The sequence below is a fragment of the Tamandua tetradactyla genome, chromosome 3 (assembly GCF_023851605.1).
Source record: "Tamandua tetradactyla isolate mTamTet1 chromosome 3, mTamTet1.pri, whole genome shotgun sequence".
Lineage (NCBI taxonomy): Eukaryota > Metazoa > Chordata > Mammalia > Pilosa > Myrmecophagidae > Tamandua > Tamandua tetradactyla.
The window spans coordinates 35,797,056-35,822,874 of NC_135329.1; the positions used below are offsets into that span (position 1 = coordinate 35,797,056).

General features: G+C 35.7%; 1 long non-coding RNA gene across 2 annotated transcripts in view; it reads left to right on the forward strand.

Annotated features, from left to right (window-relative positions):
* The window catches only part of LOC143677243 (uncharacterized), a 250,762-nt gene that overhangs the window by 95,044 nt on the left and 129,899 nt on the right, over window positions 1-25,819 (forward strand). Inside the window, exons 3-4 of one of the 2 annotated variants that reach the window (XR_013172469.1) lie at window positions 8,812-8,964; window positions 11,667-13,350. This is a non-coding gene — a long non-coding RNA (uncharacterized LOC143677243). Of the gene's footprint in view, window positions 1-8,811; window positions 8,965-11,666; window positions 13,351-25,819 lie in introns of those variants that run through there. The other variant, XR_013172470.1, reaches the window with a different exon arrangement.

Consider the following 25,819-nt stretch of genomic DNA (forward strand, 5'->3'; position numbering starts at 1 on the left):
AGTTATATCCTTTGCTACTATTTCAATTTATTATAAATATTTTAGATTCAAGTTAAAAAGTGAGTGAATACATCATTTTTCAATATTATTTCATAAAGCCACAAATTAAGATTATAAGACAAAAAGTTTTTTCATAGCTACAACTATTATAATGGCTCTAGAGAACTGTATTCTCAACAATATACCAATAATAACTGTGATGGCTGGTTTCTGATGAATGGTCTTTGCGGTATCATCCAGATCTGTGAAAACAGTGGGTTTTAGGAGAGAATGTGTGAGGGTGTGTGTGTGTGCATGCATTTGTGCATGGTGTGTGTGGGTGTGAATTGAGAGAGAGAAAGGCAGCAGCTAAGATGAAGAAATCTGAGAACATGGTTCCCATGGCCTTTGAGATTGAAACTTAAACTCCCCAGAGCTGCACTGCACGATGTTTAAATGTAGATGTGTGACTCATGTTAAATAAAATTAAAAATAGAATTCCTTCATCATACTAGCCAATTTAAGTGCTCCATAGCTCCATATACCTAGTGTCTACCTTGTCAGACACACAGTGATTGAGCATTTTCTTCATCACAGACAGCTGTGTTAGTAAGTGCCGATCTTGAGGAATGGTAGATTGTATGCATATCACATTTTATCAAATGGACTTTATCTCAGATTTTGGCAGCAGCGTATGTCTGTTTTTCTCTGACAAGGGTCTGAATAGTGTAGCATGTTCGACAGTCTTTGTTACAGATTTAAAAGATAGATTCCTGCACTTCAACTAAGCCTTTGGTGGGGTTGACGACCTTTAAGGAAAATGCAAGAAATTGCTGTTTAACTAGACCTAGAGGCTATATTTTAGTCAAAGTGTTCTAAATTGAAAAAATAGGCCTTATTTTAATTGAATGGAGTATTTATGAACACATCCTTTTTTTCTTAGAATCAGGAAAAAACAAGCATTAAAGCTCAACATTTGTACAATATTATATTATTCACTACTACCAACAAAAAATGCAATGCTGGACATTAAAAATCAAGCACTGAGTCCCATAATTTAAATGTATAATTGTTTGTTTGTTTTTAAATCATTTTCCTTGACTGAATTTTGTGCTAGGTTAATGGTGATATGATACATTCTAATTTACACAAATTGTGCTAATCTATTTTTAGAAAAAAATTGAAAACTTTCCATGAGTTATTCTGAAAATTAGTTATTCCTTAATTGGCAATGAAGCCTCACATTTTCAAAGGCACAAATGAATTCAATTAATTTATTGAGAATATTAACAGTGATTAGAATGAAAAGCTTTTACCTAGTGAGTAGAGTGTAAAACCCAGCATTTTTTAGATTAATGAATTTGAAGGCTTGGCATATTATATGAAGTAGAGAAAAACAAAATTAAGGGAGAGAAATAAAAAATCAGTTCGACATACTCTATGGAAAATTGCTATTGACGTGCCAAGTAAATATCTAGTTGCACATATCCCAAATGGGGAGCACTGATTGATGTTATTAAGATCAATATTTATCACAAGTGAATAATGAATCTTGTTTTATTTTCATTGAATCAACATATCATGCATGTTTTGTTACAAAAAAATAAAATGAACAAATTTCATATTTTAATATTTTTTTTCTCATACTGATTTTCTGAGGGGCACTATTTCTCTTGCGCATAGTTTTGCAAGAAATAGAATCTATCAAGCTAATGAGCCAGGGAATTTATCATGTTCTCCTTTTTAAAATCTCTCATTGGGAAAAGTCATCTTTGCCCACAATTCTGATTTAATTATTTATTTCTACTCTGGTAGTAACAACTGTTAATTTTGTAAAAAGGTAAAACAGTTCACAGCAAGTGAGACAATGGCCTTCAGGTGCTCCAGATTGACCACTGATGTGAGAAAGGACCCTTCGCAGAAGTGTCAGAAGAGGTGTCAGTTGATTCTCTGGTTTGATGAAAGAGCAGAGAAAGGTCGCTGATTTAAAATTGTGCAGCATATGAGCCACATCTGAGACTTCATTGTTATTTCTTAGGTGAAAAAAGGTGCAGTGGGAAAGTTGCCATATGCCTTAAAGAGTCCACCTTAGCATGTGTTTATATGCATGTCTGGGCACAGCGAAGGAGAATGGATTAAAATGCTCCTATCAAAATGCAAATCAAAACCACAATGAGATATTATCTCATACCTACTAGAATGGCCACTATTAAACAAGCAGGAAATGACAAGGTTTAGAGAGGATGTGGAAACACTGGAATACTTATTCACTGCTGGTGGGAATGTAAAATGGTACAGGCACTGTGGAGGGTGGTTTGGTGGTTCCTCAGGAAGCTAAGTATAGAGTTGCCTTATGACCCAGCAATCCCATTACTTAAGATATGCTCAGAATATCTGAAAATAGGGATGCAAACATAAATTTGCATACCAATGTTCATAGCAGCATTAATCATAATTGCCAAAACATGGAAACAACCTGGGTGTCCATCAACAGATGAACGGATAAACAAAATGTGGTAGATACATACAATGGAATATTACTCAACAGTAAGAATGAATGAAGTCCTGAAGTATGCAACAACATGAATGAACCTTGAGGATATTATGTTATGTGAAATAAGACAGACACAGAAAGGTAAATATCATGTGATCTCTAATACACTATTATATAGTATAATTAGTTCTGATATGAACTAATTATACTATATAAACTCATAGACATAAAATATAGAATATTTCATGTGCAGAATTTTTAACAAGGGTGATCTTGTTAAAAACATTAAAAATTAACTTTTAGAAATGGAGAGGGGATGGTAGGATGTTATTGTGAGAACGATTAACAGTACTGGATGGTGTGTGAATGCAGTGGAATGAGGAAACTTAAAGTCATGTATGTCACCAGAAGGAAAGTTGGAGGTTAAAATACGGGAGTTTATAATACAGTGAGTCTTGTGGTAGCCTATGTGTATGATCAATTGTACAAATATAAAAAAGTCTTTGATCAAAAAAAAAAAAAAATCCTCCACCCTTTGTTTGCTTCCTAGCTTGATTGCTTGTTTGTTTTTTTTAAGGGGGAGATTTGAGGGGGAAATACATTACTTTTTCTCCTTGGGTATTTCCTACAATAGGGCAAGGTTTTCATGGCTCATAGACATAGTTTTATTCTCCACAGCATGCTCTCAGTTCTCGCTAGTGCATTTTCAACCTTTATCCACAAACATGTATTATTACCAATATTTGGGAAATGAATCTACTCACAGAGACCATGTGGAACAACAAACACCTCCCCTAATAAGTGACCAGGTGTGAATCTTAGGCCAAGTCTCGTAAACGTTTGAGGACTTCGGTCTTCTCTGTAAATTAAGCAACGCTCACAACAAGTTGGCATTCTAAAAAGCAGATATAAAAGTTGGGCTTACTGTGTTATGTAAACATATTTTCCACATCCCATTCTGTCTACACCTGCTACACTGCTTTCCATCCTTAAATCCATTCTTATGGCTTCATGAGGAGTTTAAATCTTTTAAAAACAATGCAATCTAGAGGGAAAAAAAATAAGTCCACTTTCAGATGATCTGGTACTGATGAGTTGGTCTACTAATAACTGCCAGAGGGGACTGGTTATATCTTTCCAGTTTCACTTAGCAGTTGACCTTGAAGACTGACATGGAAGGGAAATCACCTCTTTGGCAAAACTCTAACCTATGTCTACCATGTCACATTCTCAAGAAGCTCCCCGAGGTATCTACACCAGTGTAGGGGCAATATTGTAAGCTCTGGTTCTATATTCAAAATTTTAGAAGATGTAAGATTGAAAGATGGGGAATGGGGAAGTTTGCATCAGAAACATGTGGATGGGTCTCTCAGAAAGAGCCTGTAGGATAGGGTGGCCAAACGGTCTCCAGTTTCTCAGACATTTACTGGATTTATCACTGAATGTTCCACAACCTGGGAAACCTTTCCATGCCAAGCACATTTGGATGGTTAGTTACTCTACCAGAGGGTAAAAATATTTTTGTCCCATCTGATTACTCACTAAGAGAGTCCCTACAAAGGGAGAGAATATTTGCAAACCACTCATTTCATAAAGGACTGGTATCTAAAATATATAAAGAACTTTCAAAATACAACATCAAAAAAAAATCCAAATAGAAAATGGTCAGAGCATATGAAGAAACATTTTAGCAAAGAAGAAACGTGGATGGTCAATAAACACAAGAGATGATATTCAACATCATTAGCCATCAATGAAATGCAAATTAAAACCACAATGAGATATCACCACATACCTATCAGAATGGTAATAGAATATAATGACAACTCCAAATACAGGTGAAGATAAGCAGAAACTGTGTTATTCATACATTGCTGGGGAAAATGTAGAAGGACAAATTCACTCTGAAAAACAGGTTTGCAATTTCTTTAGAAATTAAACATGCAAGTACCATATAACCCAGCAATTGCACTACTGTGCCTTATTGTGGAGAAATTAAAATTTATGTTCACACCAAAACTTGTCCATGGATGTTACAGCAGCTAATTCAGTACAATAAAAAAAAAACTGGGAACAGTCAAGACATCCTTCAATGGATGAAGATGAACAAACGGTGGTGCATCTGTACTCTGCAATACTCACCAACAAAAAAGAATGAACTATGGAAACACACAACAACCTGGATGAATCTCCAGAAGTTATACTGAGTGAAAAAAAAAACTCAGATAGTAATATACTGTATGATTCAATTTATATAAATTCGTGAAATGTCCAAATTAAAGAAACAGAGAAAAGATTAGTGGGTGCCATGGTTAAGTGGGGAGAAGGGACGTGGGTGTGGTTATAAAAAGGTACCACGAGGGATCGTGTGCTTATGAAAATGTTCTGCACCTTGGCTGGGATATCACTGTTAGTATCCTGTACCCTATATCACTGTCAGTTGCATTATAGTTTTTGATGTGTTGCAATTGGGGAAAATTGGATTAAGAGCACATGGAATCTCTGTATTATTTCTTAGAACTGCTTGTGAATCTCCAATCATCTCAATATAAAAAAAGTTTAATTTCACTTTTAAAACCTATATACACTTAAAAAGAAAAAAAAAAACTATTGACAAGGCATCCCTACTAAAGATGCTTTTCTAGCAGATAAAACAACACTGTCAGCTTGATGTCACTCAGCCTATTATGCCAGCTTTACCAGCACTTACTCAGTGAGTTCATGAAAAAAACAAGGGTACTACGAGGTCTGGAGGCTTACTGTGCTCAATTACAAGGCGTCCCAGGTTGATCTGGCTCCTCTGGTTACTACAAAGGACTTTATTTACTACTGAGAGAAACCGATATCCTGACCACAGTATGCACTCTACTGGAGAGGGTACATATCTGTTTGCAGTGACATCATACTGCTTCTATCACAGCAGTGCTGATGATCTCTCATTGGAACCAGTGTTGATTCTGCATTTGAAATTGACTTCTCTTTCTGTCATCCTTCTCCCAGCATCAGTATCTATGCATTTTCTGAGCTCTTGGATAACGTTATGGTAACCTAACAGTATTCTTTATGACCATGGAACTGAGATTTCCAGAGAAAGCTGACCATATCCAACAAAACCATGGATGACTGGAGGTTTATATATGGTATCCTCCAGTCATTAACACCCTGTAAATCTGGGATGCTATGCTGTAGGACATGACATTTGGGGGCTCTTCCTTACATGGCGTGAACATAGCTGTGATTCTTTATAAATGTGAACAAGTCATTTGATCTCATATTCTGAATTTTTCATCTCTAACACATGAAATAATGTCTTCATGTATGAGTTTGTTGTGAAAAATTATTAATGGGACATTTCTATAGCTGTAGTGTTCTATGATCCGAAATGGAGCCATGTGTAGTACCAGATATTGAGTTAACTGTTCCTTTAAATTTTTCTGGCTTGGTCTAATCCCATAAAGCAGATTCTGTGCCTAGCAGTGAACACTTTTTATCACTTTTAGCATGCTTATTAAATACACATGGGAGGGGTTATTGCAGTGCATCTTGAAACAGTGTCCTAATACAAAAATGGACTTTGAGTGAGAAGACTTTGACTTGAACTCCTGCTTATTAAATGTGGATCACTACAAGTGACATTTAGGTGGTGACAGTATTCAGAAACTCAGGCTCAAAGCCAGAGCAAATTTTTGAAAGAGCCTCTCTCATTTGGAATTTTAAGAATTGACAGATTATGAGTAATTTGAAATTTTATACTTTACCCTTTCATCACTGCTCTCTTTGATAATAATCTCATAATATGCATTTTCCCAGAGTTTCCTATGACTTTCTGATTAGAAAATGAGGCTGAAAATGATTTCCAAACACCACAATCACAATTGGATTATTATGGATGTAAATCACAGCAGTTGTTCAACATGGAAGTGCTTATTCGTTTTGCCTAACACTGCCATCAATGAAGCTATACCCCTCTCTCTCTAACTGCTAAAATTCATTTTGGAGTTTCTTTTGTAAAAATATTTTGAAAAGAGAAGTTTTTTTATCTTAATGCATAAGGAAAAAATATAAACAATTTGGCTTAACGAGGCCCATCAACTTTTGCTGTACTTCTTTTCCCAGGACAATATCTTACTGTTTTTTGGATATCCAAAAAAAAAGAAAATTTCGGTATTTTCTTTTCAAAATAACCCATTAGCTTAGTGGAATATTTATTGTTACATTTATGGAAAACTGCTTTCTTTGTATCTTATTTGAATTTTTTGGTAAATTTTTGTTTAAACCTTCTGGTACCATTATCTATCAGAATCTAATAAAGATTCTCTCAGAGGAATTATTGATTCTCGATACCTGTTTTTCCCTCTGAGTTACTACTGTTTCTAGGCCATTTACCCCCTTTCAGCAATGTTTTACTCATGAAAAAGGTTGCCTTAATTACGTTCTGAGAGGTTTATTCTGACATACCAACTATTACATGGAAAGTATTAGACTATATATCTACATAAGAGTGGAGAATATCTAATACAGGACTCATATTTGTCAGACAGAAAACTAAGGTCCAAAGAGATGCAGTGATGGCCGTGTATTGTATTATAAAAAGATCCAAGATAGATCAAAGAACTGCTGATCTCAAGTTATTTCTCTTATATAACCTCCTGGATCATTACAGAGCGAGTCACTGTTTTGAAACCTGAGGAGACCGCAGCTATTGAACTACTTTAGCAAGTTGTTCCATTCAACTTCCATATCAATCAGTGTCTCATAGGGGAATTGAAGAGGGTGATGCCATACCACCAAATGATTCCTCTCACTTAGTCCTTCAATAAATAAGAATATCTTAAAAAAAATTATTTTAGGTTCTGAGACTAAGTTTGGAAATTTTTTTTAATTAAGGTTTTACTTAAAACCACTTATTTGACCAAATAAGAAATATTCAAGTGAAACCCCTAATAAAATAACATTCCATATATAAGGGCATGATATACTATAGAAAAATCTATTATCTTTAACCACTATAAGTAGTCAGAAGACTTTGTATGACTGTCAAGAAGGGAGAAAAACATATCTGTATACTTTTTTTTGGCACCAAAAAGAAAGAGAAAAAGTGTGACTAGAGGGTTACACAGACGTCTCTGCCTTGTAAGTCAGGGGCAGTTCCATGTGAGTGTGTACTTCTCAGCAAGAGTTTGGTAAAATAAATATGAAATATGTCAATCTGCATCTTTTCTAACTGATGTGTTTTTGTTTCTTAAGGACTTATCCTATTGGACACAAGTAGGTAGCTTTACTTACCACTCAGCCTATTCACTGATGCAGTAACATCATTCATGCAATAATATTATTAAATTCATTCAAGTAAAAATGCTAAGTACACTTATTAGAACAACGGAAATCTTATCTCCATGGTTGAGGTGAAAGAAGAAGGGTTTTCATAGTGTACATGTGTGATTTTGTACTTTTATAATTAAAATGCATCTTATTTTATATTTAGTTTATGTAGTAAGCTTAACTAGATAATTTTCAAGCAGAAGGTAACCTTATTGTTTTCATGAATTCCCCTAAAAGCCTCTCTGAAGACTCTCTCCCTCCACAACTTTGGTTGAAATCTAAGGACACTGGTGACTAATTGGACCCATTCAAACAATCTCCATCTAAATATCCTTAATTTAATCATGCCTACAAACATTCACAATTTCTTGGGATTAAAACATAGACGTCTTTGGGGAACCAGTGTTCTGTCTATCAGAGCACCCCTCTGCTATCAGGCAGCAGTAAGTGCAGCTCACTGACAATTCCTTCAAAAGTCTGAATATCAGCACTTCTGCTTCACAAACTTGTCCTCTTATAGTTTCAAGAGTGGTAAGGCCAAGAGTCACAAGCTAGTTTCCCAATCTATCAGCACATACTGCCTCGGAGCAGTGACATTTTATATTGTTGTTAGTTTGAAGACCTCAATTGAAACTGAGTCTTAAAGGGTCTCACACACAATATCATATTAAAAGAAACTCTTAGTCTCAAAGTTTGCTGCATCCAGTTTATTCACAAGTGAAATGTGAAACCATCACACAATGTTAACATAAAATGAAGACAAAACAAGGATGTTTACCCTACTACTGTCACAAAACTCCAACCTATAAAATAATTTGGAGAAACCAGGAAAAACACTGATATAGATGACAGGAACTTGGGAGTTAATTGGGGCTCTGTGAGCTTTATCAGCACTCTCTAAGTAAAAAGGGAAAATGAATATTCCTCCTTTTATCTTAAGTCAAATGAGACATGTGCCTCCTAGAGTTTTGGGAACATGGGGTACTGAATGAATGACTTTCTGGTTCATTTCCCAGGCCCTGAGGTAGGAAGAAATTTATAATGCATTGAGATCATCCTGCACTGTGTTTACTTGGAGAAAGGATGTAGAAGAATTTCCTGTGGAACAAATGTGAGCTCCTGTTCAAGAGGTAGTCTTGTGATGCACCAGAAGTGGTCCCCATTCCCAGGTACTGAGCTATAAACATTCAGCTATTGTGGAATACATCTTTTAGACTCAAATAAGCTGTCAACTAGAGATTTCCACTGACAGGAGGATAGATATCTCTAATGAACTCTTGAAAACATTCATAAAATCACCCCATTAGGTAAAGCTCAATTTTAACACCCGCTTACTCCAGAGAATGAGAAGCTAGCTCACTACAATGTTGGATAAAATAATCCCTGTTTCATTTTCCAATACCTTCCTGCTCTAATCCCTAAAGAACCAGAATCATGGTTTTTCAGCTGTTATGGCATGGAAGTTAGCAGGAAGGGAAAAGAGGAAAAGTAACTCAAGTCCTAAGTGAACAGCTGACAGCAGCTTTGAGTTTATAAAAGGAAGTTGTAAATTTAGTGTGCATAGTTACCACAGACTGGATATATTTATTAATTTTCCATGTACTGAGAATTCTAATATGTAACGGCCACAAGTTAGAGAACTGATTTTTTTTCAGAAAGGTTATGGGTATTGTCTTAAATTTATCCATATACAAGGGAAGTTTACAATAATGGTTCTATATGCATATATAATTACATACGCAACAATATTGTCTTTAAAGGTAAATTATATTCTAGGAAATCTTGAAGGATCATTTTAGTACTAAATTCCTATGACTCTAATAATTTTCTTCTCACTTTTCTAAAAGATTTTATCTTCATAGAGAATTTGAATAAAATAGATTATCTTTATCACAGAGTCTGCTATAAGAATATATTTTGTAAAAACACAAAATGTTTAAATGTGAAACCACTTATTAATGTACTTGTAAGTACACTTTAAATTATTGTCTTTCCTAAAAATTTTTAGGATTAAAACTCATAGGCTTTTAACATGTTATAGTAGATCTTACTAAGCGTTTTAGTTTATTAGCTGCCGGAAATGCAATATACCAGAAATTGAATGGCTTTTAAAAGGGATTTTATTAAGTTGCAAGTTTACAGTTCTAAGGTCATAAATATGTCCAAATAAAGGCACCAAGAAGAGGTTACCTTCACTCAAGAAAGGCTGATACCATCTGGAACACCTTTGTCAGTTAGGAAGTCATATGGCTCACATCTGTTGGGGTCCTTGGGTTCTGGGCACCTCTCTCAGCTGGGAAGGCACATGCCAATGTCTGCCAGTTTTCTCTCCTCATTTCATAAGGCTTCCCCAGGGGTCCCTTTCTTCTGCATCTCCTAAGATCTGTAGCTGTGTGGACTCTCCTTGTTCTGAAGTTTTTCCAAAGTGATTCCCTTTTAAAGGGCTCCAGTAAGCAACCCCACCTTGAATGGGTGGAGACACATCTCCATAGAAACCATCCAATCCAAAGTTACCATCCATAATTAATAAAGCATCAGTGGCAGAGAGAGTTCAAATAGAGTCAAGAGGCTACTCTGGAGGTTGCTCTTGTGCAAGCTTCAGGAGACCTTGCTACCTATCATAACCTGCCAACCCCCAACCAGGACCATTCCAGCCAATCCTAAAAACACCTAGGGCAATTTATAGGATTCCACACACTAAAGTAACTTGCCAGAAACCTATAACCTCCAGATGGGTTCCTGGTTCAGATAAGTCCTGAAATGTAGCCAAAGCTCTCCAGAGCATCAGATAGTTCCATCTCCCTACCCCATATTAGTAACAGATCCTTCCAATATGAAAAATTTAGATTTACCAGAGCCCAAACAACCCCAATGAGAAGTATGGAAAGATAAAAGGTGATGGTGGAATTACACATAGAAGATAGGATTTAACAAATGAATATGAATGCTGAATCATTAAATTGATATCTCTTTAAGTCTCCAGTATTTTAGAGCAGCTAGAAGTAAAAACCTAAAATTGTGAAATTGTAATCCATGACAAAATCTGAAATACGTTCTACAACTAATTGCGGTGCTAGGCTTTGAAATTTATAGCTTTTTTGTATATATGTTATTGTTCACAAAAAAAAAAAAGAAGGAAAAAGAGTTGATTGTGATGATAGAAAGGTATTTAAGCCCTCTAGCCTCCTATATTCTGGAGCAACTAGAAGGAAAAATACGAGAGGATCATGTGGTAGCCCATGACAAACTCTGGGATCTATCCTGTAGCCACTTTTTGAAGAGTGCTTTGAAACTATTGTTTTTTTATTTCTTTGCTTTGTATATATACCATACAATAAAAAGGTTAAAAAAAAAGTTACCACCTACAACTGAGCGGATCACATTTCCATGGAAACAATAAAAAAAATTACATCCAACAATATTGAATGAGGATTACATGACATGGCTTTTCTGGGGTACATGACAGTTTCAAACTGGCACAGTAAGTATAACTTTATATGAAATGCCTGTTTTTTTGTGCTAATTTTCATATTTAGAAAACTCAAATAATACCCATAGAAATAAAAATATTGTCCTTAAATCAGACAAAAGCAATATCTGGATATGTCACAGAATTTCTTTAAAACCGTTAGTTCTTTGTCTCTAAATAGCCAAGTGTTTTCCAGAATGCAGGCAATTGGGCTTTGATAATGAAGACAAGGGCTCTCTATAAAATACCATGTTAAAGAAATTGGACAGAGCCAAATATTTGATGAAATATTGCCAAAATAAACACATGTGTTTTGATTCTAACTAATTTGTAATTTGCTTATAGCCAGAATATGATTCAATTTACTTGTCATTGGTAATGTTTATTTTTTCACTCTTGTAGATATACAAAAGAAACTTAACTTTTATGAGCAAAGTAAATCCAGCATCAAATAATAGAAGAGAAGATAAGAAAGAAAAACGACTACCCTTTCAAACTATAACCTTTGATCTTTGCCTGAAGAACAGAGAAAAAAGAAAACTGCTTGAAAACATTAAAACCACCTTGACAGTTGCTGTACATTTACCATGTTCTTTGTTTCCAACATAATAAAATCTGATAAATGATAGAAGATAGGTTCTTGAACCCCCTGGAGTGAATATCACACCTTTCCTTTAATGAGCTTCTCAGCAGCAATTCTACTTTTAAGCTAGCTTAAATATGATTAATTTAATTATGAGCACCCTTGATTAAATATTAGAAAACTCTGAGAATGAAGACATTTTCCCACTTTTTCTATTTATTTATCTGTATTTGTATTATGTTTACTTCTGTTCTGAGAATAACATAGATACAGTAAATAACAGTAAGCATAGTCATTTTAGTGTACAGCACAGTAATTATTTACATTTGTATTCCTATATTATCTCCATATAATAAAACATTATACTACCCACCAAATAATGTTTAATATGTAACATATACTCTATAACCTATACTGATGATATGTAATATTGAATGAGTTCATTATAGTTTCTTAAAAATAATGAATATTGAGCATTTTATTTTGTTCCTAATGTATTAAATATTGGTAGGTATAACCCATGTAATTATAAGCTTCTTGAGGGCTTATACAACAAATGTATAAGAGTGTAAGGATCCCAGATATCAAAAATTTGAGAGCCAATCACCTATCCCATGGCCAAAGATTTGAATTTTGACTATATTTTCCAGAGAAATGTGTGGATATCTCCAACAAAAGGCATGCACAAGAATGCTGTTTGCACCTTTTTTCATAATGTCCCCAAACTATAAACAATACAAAGTGTCCAGTGACAGGAAAATAGATAAGTAAATTGTGGTATATTTATGCTGTAGAACACTATACATCCCCCCAAAGTAACAAGCTAATTCTACATGAAGGAACTTCGATGGATATTCCATAGAATAATTAGAGCAAAGGAAGTCAGACACAAAACAATAAATACTGATTGATACCTTTCATAGGAAGTCTAAGAAGAGACAAAATTAATCAGTGGTGATGAAATCAAAATAGTACCTAACCTTGGAATAAGGGTAGGGACATGTACTGGAAACAATCACAACAAAATTTCTGGAAGGAAACTTTGCCATCAGTACCACTGAAAGATTATGTAATATATTTGCATCAAAATCTTATTCACTATCTTCAAACAGGAGGGGTGATAAAGATCAGACAATAACATGAACATAGAAAAATAGGATGCATAAGAATACCAATTAATAATGGATACTATTAGAACACTCAGAAATGTATGAGGACTTGAGTACTAATGAATGTCATTAGTCTTCCAAGAGATGACATTATTTGAGGCTGCAGAACAATTTCTTCTGAAGAGACCTCCCATGTTTTCGTATTTTCACCTTTTACACTTTGTTCTCCATGGCTAGACTCATCTATTGAACTAGCAGATTTTTACTAATTCTGGGTGGAGAGTGGATTCACTAAATAAGAAATTATCTTAAATGTGATTAAAGCATATATTATTTTTTTGTAATTTATTGACCCTTTGGCTATCTCCCCCACTAGACACTGAATCCTTCCATGTAGAGGCAATATTTATAAATCATTTTATTCTGGTGCTTGGTTCAAGTTAGGCACTGAAGTGTTAATTTTTCTAAATTAATTCAATTTGTTAGTGAGCCATTTACACATTGATTTATTAATGTAATTGATTTATAACTCAATTATCACTATAAATTATAACTATAATTATAAAATAAATAACTCACTATGTATTTTGAAGCAAAGAATAGCATTAAAGGATTAATAAAAGTAAGAGCATATTATGGAGGTGGAAGGTCAGAATAAAGCTAAGCTCTAGAGAAGGGGCGGTGTGCTTTATCTAGAGGCCCACCGCCCCTGCCTACGGCAGGTGGGTGGTTTCCCTCCTCTGTGCAGAAATACACTGGGCATCCGGATGTGCCTGGCCACAGAAGCTTGCATCCAGAGAGTCACCGAGGGTTCATGCTGTGGCACTACCATGGGGGAATGGGGTGGAGATACCATGTACCTCACTGAGATGCTATAGGGGTGCATCCAATTCCCCCATCCATGCACAACTCCGGCCAGTTCTGGGGGTGGGGGTGGGAGTCGTCACTGCTCTGGGACAGCAGAGTGAAATTTGGGGGAGTTCAGGGTGCTAGAGATCAGGGGAATAGGGGACTGAGAACCTTCCCTGAGAATCTGGGTGACGGTGGTGGGAATACTGCCAGAGGCAGGACCATGTGTGAGCAGAGGTTCTGCTCTCCATGCCTGCTCTACCGTCCCATTAAATTCCACTTGCAATACACACATTCAAAGATGAAATTTCAAGTATTTCAGAACTGCAGGCACAGAGCATTGAATCCCCAGTGTGGAGCCTGAGTGTGGGTGCTGCAGTGTATCACTGGTGGCACCCCGATGATCTAGATCTGTGTCTGGGTGTGTTGGGACTTCTGAGGGAACTGGATAGTGTAAAGCCCTCAAAGATTGTACACCCAACTCCACACACTGGAGAATATTACTGAGTGTCCTGTGTGAACTGCATTAGTGGCAAGAACTCTTGTAAGAGACATCCTTATACTACACTTGGGCAGCAGTGTCTGAAAGAAAGTAAAGCATAGACACTTAACATTAGCATTGAGTGGCAAAAGGAGTATGACTAATGAAGGTGACACCTCCCTTGTTTTCCTGGCACTGCCTAAACCCTGGGGTTCTTTGATGATCTTTTGGGGGCGTGCAAAGTCCCAAAATGATATTGGACTTCCCACCTAACATGTAACATTGCAGTTTAAGACAAAGGAAACCCCCGATTTTAAAAAATAGAGAAAGTAAGGCATTCCTTGTGCTGAATAGTGGCAAGCAAATTCATGCCAGTTACCTTTGAATCTCTATTCATCTCGGGTTTGCAAACTAATCAAGAGCCAGAATTTCAAAGACTCCATCTCTAGACTTCTGTCTGTTCTCAAACACTACTGGCAAAGTAAAGGAGAACAAGTATAACTAATTATATATTTTTCTCTCATTTGTTTCTTCTGACCACAGGAAAACTGGGGTCACAGCTAAATCCATGTATGAACTTTGGGGTGGGTGGATTTTCTTACAGTAACAGTGAAGGATCCTAAAGAAAATAATGAATGTCTCTAGTATTAAATAAATTTAAAATGTTTTTATTTCATTTTTGAAACATGGAAAGGATAAACAAAACCTATGCACAATCAAGTTACCCAGTAAAAAAATAAAGTTAAACACAGTGAAAACACAAAGTTATGCAATTATAAATGATGTTATTTATATGTAGAACTCTAGTCTTCATAATGATTTATTTTATAGTTCAAGAATTTCCAGGCACGCTAGTGTTTTTTATTACTTAGATTTTAAGGAAAAAATAAATGCAAAGATTTTGAAAGCATTAAACATGTATAATTTGCTCTTTATAAATTCTTAAACTAAAATATAATAAAATCTTTATGTATAACGGGTAGAAACATTTATTTTTCCCTGCTACATTTACTCAGTCTTGTTCCTTACAATTAGCTTCATTCATTCCCAGAAATATTCTCCCCTTGTTTGGCTTCTTATTCTCTCCCCACCACATCCCCTTATGCACCCTTCATGCACACACTGTGCATGAAGTCCTGGAGAAGGACTTACAACGACTCTTTTCTATCTCAATTCACCCCTTCCTGGTTCTTTTATTACCCTCCTGTCTGCCTTTACAACACAATCTTCTAATGTTTTCTGGGAGAAAGGAGATATGACCTGTCTATTATTGATCTAACTCACCTACTTCTGGGCTTTTTGCAAAATATAAAACAATGTTGGAAATTACTTTTTGGAAAATCCATTGGGATCCAGTACAATAGAGGAAGTTGAGAGATAAATGAAGAAGATTGAGGTAGATACATTAATAAAATAATGGAATGCTTTTGTCCGGCTAGACTTTCCTTGCCCCCAGTCACCACAACCCTTAGCAAAGTTGAACCAGGTCATAAAGTCCTTTTATATCAGACAGGCCAGTGCATGGCAGCAAGCTAGTAGGTACAAGTGGGTGAAATAAATCATCAATTAAAATGTGTATCCATTCCCAACTCCTTTCTCTTCTTCCCTCATTTCTCCCTCTCTCTGTCTCTGTCTCTTTCTCTGTCTAGTACAAAAATACATGTGCATACATATAGACTCTGTGAGCAGAGGTAGCTGATAATTCCATATCCAATAACATATTAATATTAGGTTTTGTTTTCCCTTTTTTACTATTAATTTTCTATTATTCAGTTCCGTAACTTACAAAAAGGCATGCTATAATAAATTGTTAACTTATTTGTCTAGCATTGCCAGGAAATAAGGTGGTCCATATGAATGCATTTCCTAGATAACTGAAAGTTATCATTATGAGGGAGTTTATTTTATTTTACCTAGTATGGATAGAAATATTCCTATTTCTACCATGTACCACCCTTCATTCTGCAAGAGTGCAGCCATCACAATTTCTTCTTTCTTCTATGCTTCTGCAATGGTCAATAATCATTGTGTTAAGCTAAATGTTCATATGCCTCCAGGAGCTATTAAAATGCCCAGGATGAGTTGCCCCTACATTGATCCCAGAATAATGGATATTTAAAAATATCTTTGTCTATTTTTATTATATTTACTTTCCTACGCCATCATACCTCATCTCTTAGCGCTCTTTGGGGTTACCTTTCTACATTCCTCATGCTCCAAAATATCAATTCGTTTTGACCAACCTAATGAAGTCTCAGAAACAAAAGGGCCAAAGTGTTTGAAATTTCATTTAAAATACATTCTGCAGTTATTACTTCAAAAATAAAATATACACCATACATACTTCAGGGTGAGATGTAGTAATTGTTATGTTTTGTTGTTGAGCCATTCATTTTCTAGTTTTATCATCTTCTTGGTAAAGGAATAAGATCCTGTTTCTATGAGTCAATAGGTATTTGAACTTGAGGCTATTTTCTCATGAAAATAAAGTTGCTCTTTATAGAGTTGCATACTAAAGAATTATTTTCCCTTTCATTATGAATATCCTGAATTGCAATAATCGCTTTTAGAACAAGTGTGATCCTACAAGAAGGATATGAAAAATTATATAGTATTTTTTGCAAGGAAAATATATAAGATTTTTAATATTTTATTTGAATGTTTTTTATTATACACATTAGCTAACGTGTTGACTGTTGTATCTCAGATTTTTCTAGAGTATTCCAATGGGAGATTTTAAGATATTTTAAGCCATTTGGTATGTGTTAATCCTATGGGCTTTTTAGTGTGATGATTTTTGTAATCAGCAATTTGAGTTTTTTTTTGTTTTTTTTTTTTTTGTCTGTATCATATTTCAAAAGCTGTCCAGGTCATCAGTCAGTGGCAGATGGTAAAAATAAATATAATATGTTTTCTGAACTCTTCATGATGGTATAATTCTAGCTGCATTCTTTGTAATAGAGAATATTTCCATAAGGATAAACTGAAGATATCTACAATAGAAAATACGTTCCATACTTCATGAGTTCAGACTTCTCTAGAGTTCAATTGACTGTGTAAATGCTTTCCAGAATTTAATTTTCATAAATTTGAGGGGGTTTTGCCTCAGAAACTACTATAGTGATGCAATATAACAGCACTTCCACTGAAACCACAGAATTTGAAAACTTCCCATGGTGCTGATTTTCTATTTTGACCCAATTTCCAAAGGGAATGTGCCATAAACAAGCACTGAGAAAAGTCAAGTAAAATATCTGCCACTGGGTTTCTTAGCTGATATGGTTGCAGTGAAATGGCTGATACCTCAAGGCTAGGAGAAACATATTAAAATATATAGATTTTTCTGCTTGGTAGATTCCTGCAAGAGCTGTCTCATAGATGGCACCAACTGACAATAACCCAACAAAAGGCAATAAACAAACAAACAAAAAAAGCTACAAAATAAAATTCTGCTTTCCAAGTGAATTATCTTGCCCTTTCCCTCTGTTGTAATTTTTGCTTGAATTTGACAGCTAATCATTGGTAGGCATATGATGCTGGTGAGTCTTAATCTTGAAGCAATGAGGCTTAGAGCCAAATTAACAGTGATTGCATTTTAAGTATCTATCAGCTCAAGAATTCACAAATATCCAAACGGTATTTGCAGAGATATTGACCATATGAGACCAAAGTACTTTGAAGTATAATTGCTTTCATTAGCTCAGATTTACTGAAATGCCTATTGTGAAGCCAGACCCCATGATTTGTCCAGTGTTATGAAGAGATGCAGGTGTAAAATGCAGAGATTCTGCCTTATTGTCTGTCATCTAATATTTGAAATAACCATGTATCAAACTATAATCCAAGACATATTGTTGTGCTCTAAGGGTAGTGAGTATTGATTACTATATAGTAAATTGGAGAAGGGAGTGATCTGTTCCGGTTGTAAATAACAGGAAATGATCTGTTAATGAAGTGACATCTGAATTAGGTATTGGAACATCTGATTGAGAATTGACTGGGCATAAAATTAAGAGAATGCTGGTGGTATGCTAGTAAAAGCATATGTGGAGATAGAAATGTATAATTATCTTTAAAAATTGAAAAATGTTCTTCTTGAATGAAGAACTGGCAAATAAAGGACAGAAGTGGTGATGTGTGGAAAACTATGTTGGAGTTAAATTAGGAGATTATGATGCTCTTAAGAATACATGTATTTTTAAATCTTGTAATAACTTGGAAGAAAGATAGAATGATTTGTAAATATATAGAAGAAAGACAATGATCTGGCATCATTTTACTTAATATTTATTATAACCAGTAGCATAGATACTATACCCATTGTCTGCATGAAGCAGCTGAGGCTTACAGAAGATAAAGGACTTCATAGAGGTGCCCAGTTAATGGCAGACCTAACAACATTCAAATTCATAAATTGTAACCCAGATGCTGGATCCTTTTATGACAATGACAGACTGTGGGCTAGTAGGCAATATAAGATCACATGGAAATCTTATACTTAGTTACTTTGTCAGAGTTCCAACAGAGTTCTGATACAACCATAGATTAAAACTAAACATTTCCTATATTTGATCATTTCTAGTATCAGGGATCTCACTGGTCATTATAGGCAATGATTTTTTTAAGTAAACCTTTTTGGTTAGAACAGTTTTAGATTTACAGAAAAATTGCGAAGATAGTATAGAGAGTTCTCATATGCCTCACATCTTACAACAGGATGCTGTATTTATTGCAGGTATTGATACATTACTACTAACTGAAGTAAATACTTTATTCAGGTTTCCTTAACTTTATCTAACATAATTTTCCTGTTATAGGATATCACATTACATTTAGTCATTATGGATATTTTAGGTTCCTCTTGACTGCAACATTTCTCAGACTTTCCTTAGTTTTGATTGCCTTGACAGTGTTGGCATTACGGTTATTTGGGAGGAAGACCACAGAGGCAAAGTCTCATTTTCATCACATCATATCAAAGATACATACTATCACTATGACTTCTCACTGTTGAAGTTAAGCTTGCCACTTGGCTGAGGAAATCTTTATAAGGTTTCTCTAATCTAAAGCTACTTGTATTATTTAGGGTTCTCTAGAGAAACAGAATCAACAGGGAACACTCGCAAATATAAAATTTATAAAAGCGTCTCATGTGACCGCGGGAGCGCAGAGTCCAAAATCCGCAGGGCAGGCTGTGAAGCTCTAGATTCCGATGGAGGGTCTGGACGAACTCCACAGGAGAGGCTCACCAGCTGAGACAGGAAGAGAGTCTGTTTCTTCTGAATCCTCCTTAAAAGGCTTCCAGTGTTCAGATTAAGCATCACTCATTGCAGAAGACACTCCCCTTTGGCTGATTACAAATGGAATCAGCTGTGGATGTAGCTGACATGCTCATGATTTAATTCTATGAGATGTCCTCATGGCAACAGACAGGCCAGCACTTGCCCAACCAGACAACAGGTATCACCACTTGGCCAAGTTGACACATGAACCTGACCATGACACTACTCTTATTTACCCCTTTCCATACTGTAATCTTTTGATGGCAGTCACTGTGCATAATCCATACTTAAGGAGTGGGGAATTATGCTCTATATCCTAGAGGACAGAGTACTTATATTAATTTTTCAGAATTCTTCTGTTCTGGAGATTTCTCTGTTTTTATTTATTCTTATTTATTCATTTATTTATTGGTATGGACTCATGGAAATTTATTTCATACTTTGGGTTATAATCCAATGCTACGTTCTTTATTGCCTGGCTCAAATTGTTCCAAGTTTGGCCTCTGGGTACTCTTTTACTTGCCCCTTGTGTCGCTTTGGCATACCGCCATCATTGTACGCTTGCTTTCAGCACTTTTCTTATTTCTGGCACCAAAAGATCCTCCAGGTTAATCATGTATACTTCCTTACTCAGTTGTATTATCAGCTATTTCTCCAAGACTTTGATTCCTTTTATTGGACAGTGATATTATTAAACCAAGATGTAGTCCTCATTGCTGTTTGAATGTTATTGTATTTCTAAATGCAATACTCACATTCTATATTAAGTTAAACATGGGTTCATATTGACGTTTTCAATTCTAATCCATGACTACCTTGTTGTATCTGTAACCTCTCACTCAAATAGTGAGAAATCTGGCTCCTGGCATCTGCCATTCATTTACTTAATTTTCAGTTTCAATATACATGTATAGTAGTATAAGAATTCTTAACCTCTACTCCCACTGAAAACAATTTTATCAATAGATTACAGTGTTTATGTAAAGTCTCTTTTGTTTTTGGTCTTATAAACTTCGCTCATTTCCAAAGGTACTTAGGTCATCATATTTTTCTCCCACACTTTACAGTTATTTCATATATTTATAATATAGTAAGATTGTTTAGTCACATTCTGCATTTTCTTTTTGGGTTCCCTGCTAATGACGTCTTGAAATGTGTAAATGTGTGAATAGTTCTGTTCTCATTTTTGCAACTCTAGAATTTAGAGAGATTTTCTTAGATTAATTGAAACCATGCCTCTATTGTTCACAATCATTTGAAGCTATTAATTTCCTCTGGAATTGCATCAATTATGTCTATTATTATACATGATGTTCTAGTTCACTAGCTGCTGGAATGCAACAAACCAGAGACAGATTGGCCTTTGATAAAAGGGGATTTATTTCATTAGCCCTTCATAGGAAAGGCAGCTAACTTTCAACTGAGGTTCTTTCTTATGGGAAGGCACAGGGTGATCTCTGCTGGCCTTCTCTCCAGGCCTCTGGGTTCCAACAATTTTCCCTGGGGTGATTCCTTTCTGCATCTCTAAAGGCCTGGGCCAAGCATCAAGTGCTGAGATGAGGTATGCTGAGCTGCTTGGGTGCTGCTACATTGAGCCCTCTCATTTAAGCACCAGCCAATTAAATCAAACATTCACTGCAGCAGGCACATCTGCTAGCCGACTGCAGATGTAAGGAGCAACAGATGAGGTTCACGTATCATCGACTCATGTCCACAGCAACAGAACTATGTACCCTCACCTGGCCAAGTTGACAACTGAGCCTATCTACCACACATGGTGATCTATGAATTATTCTTTGAGTGCTATCTTTCTAACTCTTCTCTAGTGAAGATAAACATACTTGTCTTTCTACTAATCCTAGTGTTATAGGATTTCTAACATTCGGTTGAGATATTCTGTTTTACCAATAAAATTCTTAAAATGCCTCAAATTAATGAAATGTTAGGCAAATTCTCTTTCCAGTGGTTTCAGCTGAATATTTCTCTAGAAATGAAACTGGGTATGTTAGAATTGCTTTTGTTGTGTTGTCATTATTAGTGCATGGATTTGGACCAGTGTCTTCTCTGAACATTCTCTTTAAATTAGATAATACCTCTTAGCTTCAACTTCATCACCTGTAAATGAGTACTATTTCAATCATCATGTAAATAAAATGTTTCATTCTGATGTTTTATTGATAGACACTGTTAGTTCTTTTCCCCTTGCAGGCTTCATAGTATCAGAAATGCCATGTTAAGATTTGGGCTTAATACAACATGAATGGGGACCTGAAATACCTTGAACAGAAGATATTTAGTGTGGAATAGGTGAATGTGAGTGATTAATCTGACATCTGTTATGCATGATGAATGAATTTATTCATTCAACAAATATTTATTGAATATCCATTAAGCGCCAGGCACTGGATTACAATGCATTACAAGCATTACAAATATACGAGGTACAAGGTTTATAACCATGAGTAAAACCAACAAAACAAAGTCCTTTCTCTTATAAAATCTACATTCTAATGTGGGGATGGAGCAGGTATACAGACTATAAAAAATAAACTCATAATATGTCTAGTTGGAAAATACTTTATTAACGAACATAAAAGGAAAAGAGATTAGTGGAAATGTGTGCCTACTTTTAAAGGATGGCCACAGACATGCTGTCTAGCAAGTTAACATTTAAGCAAAGGAGATGAAATGCATGCAGAGGTATTTATAAGGAGGAAGAAATGTTTTAATTTAAGGAAATAGCATGTACAAATCTTCTTAGACAGAAGTGGAAATCTGACAGAAAAATAACAAATAAGCTGATGTGGCTGTTGTAAGTGGGAGAGAGAGATGGAGGGTGGTGGAAAATAATGTCAGAGGGAAAACTAATGGTATCATAAGATATGCCTGGTAGGGCAAGTAATGATTTTGCATTTCATTTTGAGTAAGACAGAAAAGCTGTGAAAGATTTTAAACAGAAGATTGACATAGCTTAACATTTTTTAAAAGTGGTAAATGATGGCTTCTATGTGGAGAATAGATCAAAGTATGGAGGGTAGTAGAAACAGGGCATCCAGCTAAGTCTCCTCTGCAATAGTTCAGGAAAAAAATAACTGATGGCAGGGACTAAATGGTTATTGTAGAAGTGATGAGAAGAATCCATATTGGAGATTCATTTTAAAGATAGCACCAACAGGAATTGCTGAAGAAATGTGAATGGTTTTTGTTACAATGCAGGAATCAAGTATGACTCCAAAGGTTTTTGCCTGAGAAACTGGTAAAGTGGTTACATAATTTATGATTCTCATGAGGAGGATGGAGAAGGAGGAAATTTGTATGGTGGAGGAAAGTGGTGTAAATCAAGAGTTTAGTTTCAGACTGTTATGTTCAAATTGCCTATTAAATCCTCAAGTAGAAATCTCGAGGAGGCCACCAGCTATATTAGTCAGGAGTTTAGGGGAGACATTTCAAGCTAGAGACTTAAATTTGGGATTTAATAGCATATAATTTAATAGCAATGACTAAAATAAGTGAATCAACTCAGATATGTGCTAAGATAGGTAAGAGAGAGATCAGAGGATTGAAATGTGTTGTACATAAACATATAAAATTGGGAATAAGAAAAGCCTCAAAAAGAAAAAAAAAGAAAATAGAAGGCAAAACCAGTGGGGCAGATTAAAAAACCCAGAGAAGTACCCAGAGAATAAGGGAAGATTGTCTTTAATGAAGGAGAAGGTCAACTACTGTCAAATACTGTGGGGGCAATAAAGTAATGAGGACTAAAAACTGATTATGTGTGATTAGAGGGGACTAAAAGAATCAGAGGAGAAAAGGTGAAGATTGCAAGTATGTATAATACCTACAAGAAGTTTTACTATCAATAAAGAGTAATAGAATAGTAACTAAAGAGAGTCTGGAGGCAACATTTTCAAAAGGTGTTTAATTTCTGAGGGAAATGCAGTAAAAATTGAAGAAATGATGATGTAGATTTGAAACATGCAGAAAGGAAGCCATTGAGGCAGAAAGGACCTGTATCTAGTGCAGAAGGGAGAGGTGCAGAAGGGAGAAGGGGGTGGGGGATGGCTTCAGAATAAGTTTAGGCAGATCAGATGAGGCAAAAAGGATAAAATAGGAGGATGAAACCTGATCTAGGTATGCATGTAGCACAGAAATGTCCTAGAGCATCTACAGTTTAGATTTATCTCTAAACATGTGTGGGAATTTGTGTATCAACTCCCCAGGGGTACAGTGTCCCATTCCATTTGGGATTTTGGATATCCTGGGCATTTCAAGAGGTATCAATATGAGGCATCCAAAAGGAATGAGATGTATCTCCTGGCATGGAAAGTATCATCCCTACTGTGTGATCAAAGAAGGAAATTTGGTACACCAGTAACATCCACTCTTCTTCCTACAGGGAGATTCTACTGTCATAAGCCTTGAGTGCTGTGAACGGTAACCTACCATTTGATTAGAAGCTGAGAAAATTCAGTTCCTGCATGGTTTCTGGAAAATTAAGCAATGCCTTTAGTAGTCATTGTCTTCTAGGCAGTAAAACTTCTCCTTTTTGGGACCACTTCCCTGGGATATGGTCACAAGATTCCAGCACTCTATCTGTTAATGCTTCTCTTTTCCTGCTTTTCATTATCTCATTCCTCTTTCAGATTCTTACTCTACACTTCTTTGCACCCATCCAATATGGTAACCCAAACCCTCTTACATGGCTCCCGTTAAAAAGATCTTCATGGCTAGGGCAATTATATAACTTACAGACTGAACTAGGTCATTCTGAAAGTTAAATAGAGCAGTAATAGCAATTACACCAAGATAAAGCATTAATGGGACTGTACTGACCGAAGAAGAATATGTGGTCTCCATGCTTTTGGCCAATTAAATGAGAGAGAATTATACGTGACCAATAACTAATTAATATTTACTTAGAAGCAGGCAAAGAATTGATTTGTCATGGTCAGGTTCATGTGTCAACTTGGCCATGTCGTGGTACATGTTTGTCTGGTTGGGCAAATGCTGGCCTGTCTGTTGCCATGAGGACATTTCACAGAATTAAATCATGACCACATCAGCTGCATCCACAGCTGATTGCATTTGTAATCAGCCAAGGGGAGTGTCTTCTGCAATGAGTGATGCTTAATCTAATCACTGGAAGCCATTTAAGGAGGATTCAGAAAAGACAGGCTCTCTTCTTGCTTCGGCCAGTGAGCCTCTCCTGTAGAGTTCATCCAGACCCTCCACTGGAATCGTTGGCTTCACAGCCTGCCCTGTGGGTTTTGGACTCTGCGTTCCCATGGTTATGTAAGACTTTTATAAATTTTATATTTGCAAGTGTTTCCTATTGATTCTGTTTCTCAAGAGAACCCTCACTAATACAGTATTCCATTCATTCTAGGAGATATAAGTTAAAGATTGCACCTTCTTCTCTCAACACAACAATGAAAAGGAAAAGATACAGAGTAATTTTGTTCTTAATAAAATGATTGGCATGTTCGATTCCTGGTGCCTGCCCATGTAAAGAAAAGATGATTGGCATGTTCACCTCCTGCCATTTGCATGTTAGAACTAATTTCAAACAAGAATTAATAGTGGATTACATATGGAAAATAAATAAAGAAGGATGCAGAGAAAATTATATAATTCATACCATAAATATTTGAATGAATGACAACAACATATTTTGAAATAATGAAGTCAGGAATAGGTTTTTATTGGGTAGGAGGCAATGAGTATGGCTTTCAAATTATGGTGCCATCCAAGTGAAGGTGCCAGTTGATGATGGTGGATTGGAGCTTGGAAAATTAGACAAAACTAAAAATTTAAATTGGGCCATTTCTAGTTGAAACAGAGAAGAGGATGAGACAGAACAATGTGAAAATATCAAAGGGGAGACATTAAAAAAGATTATAGGATAATTCTCACACTCACAGCATGAAAAAAGAAAGAAGAGCTAGTAACAGTGGAAAATAAATTATAATAAAAAAGGTAGGGTGGAGAGCTGGAAAGCGTGGTGTCATAGAAGCCAAAGCATCAGAGCTCTTGAAACTATCCTTTAGACCATCATTGGTATCTCCATCTCCTACTTTATGATACCCCGAAAATATCAAGGTTGCCAAATAGAGACATCTGGTAGACCATAAGTAGAGGAGGCGATGTGGAGAAATCACAGTGATGAATCCAAATGTGGCAGAGATAGCCACATTAGATAATTGAACATTAAGCTTGAAAGCTGGCTCCTTTTTTTGGTAAAAATGTTAATT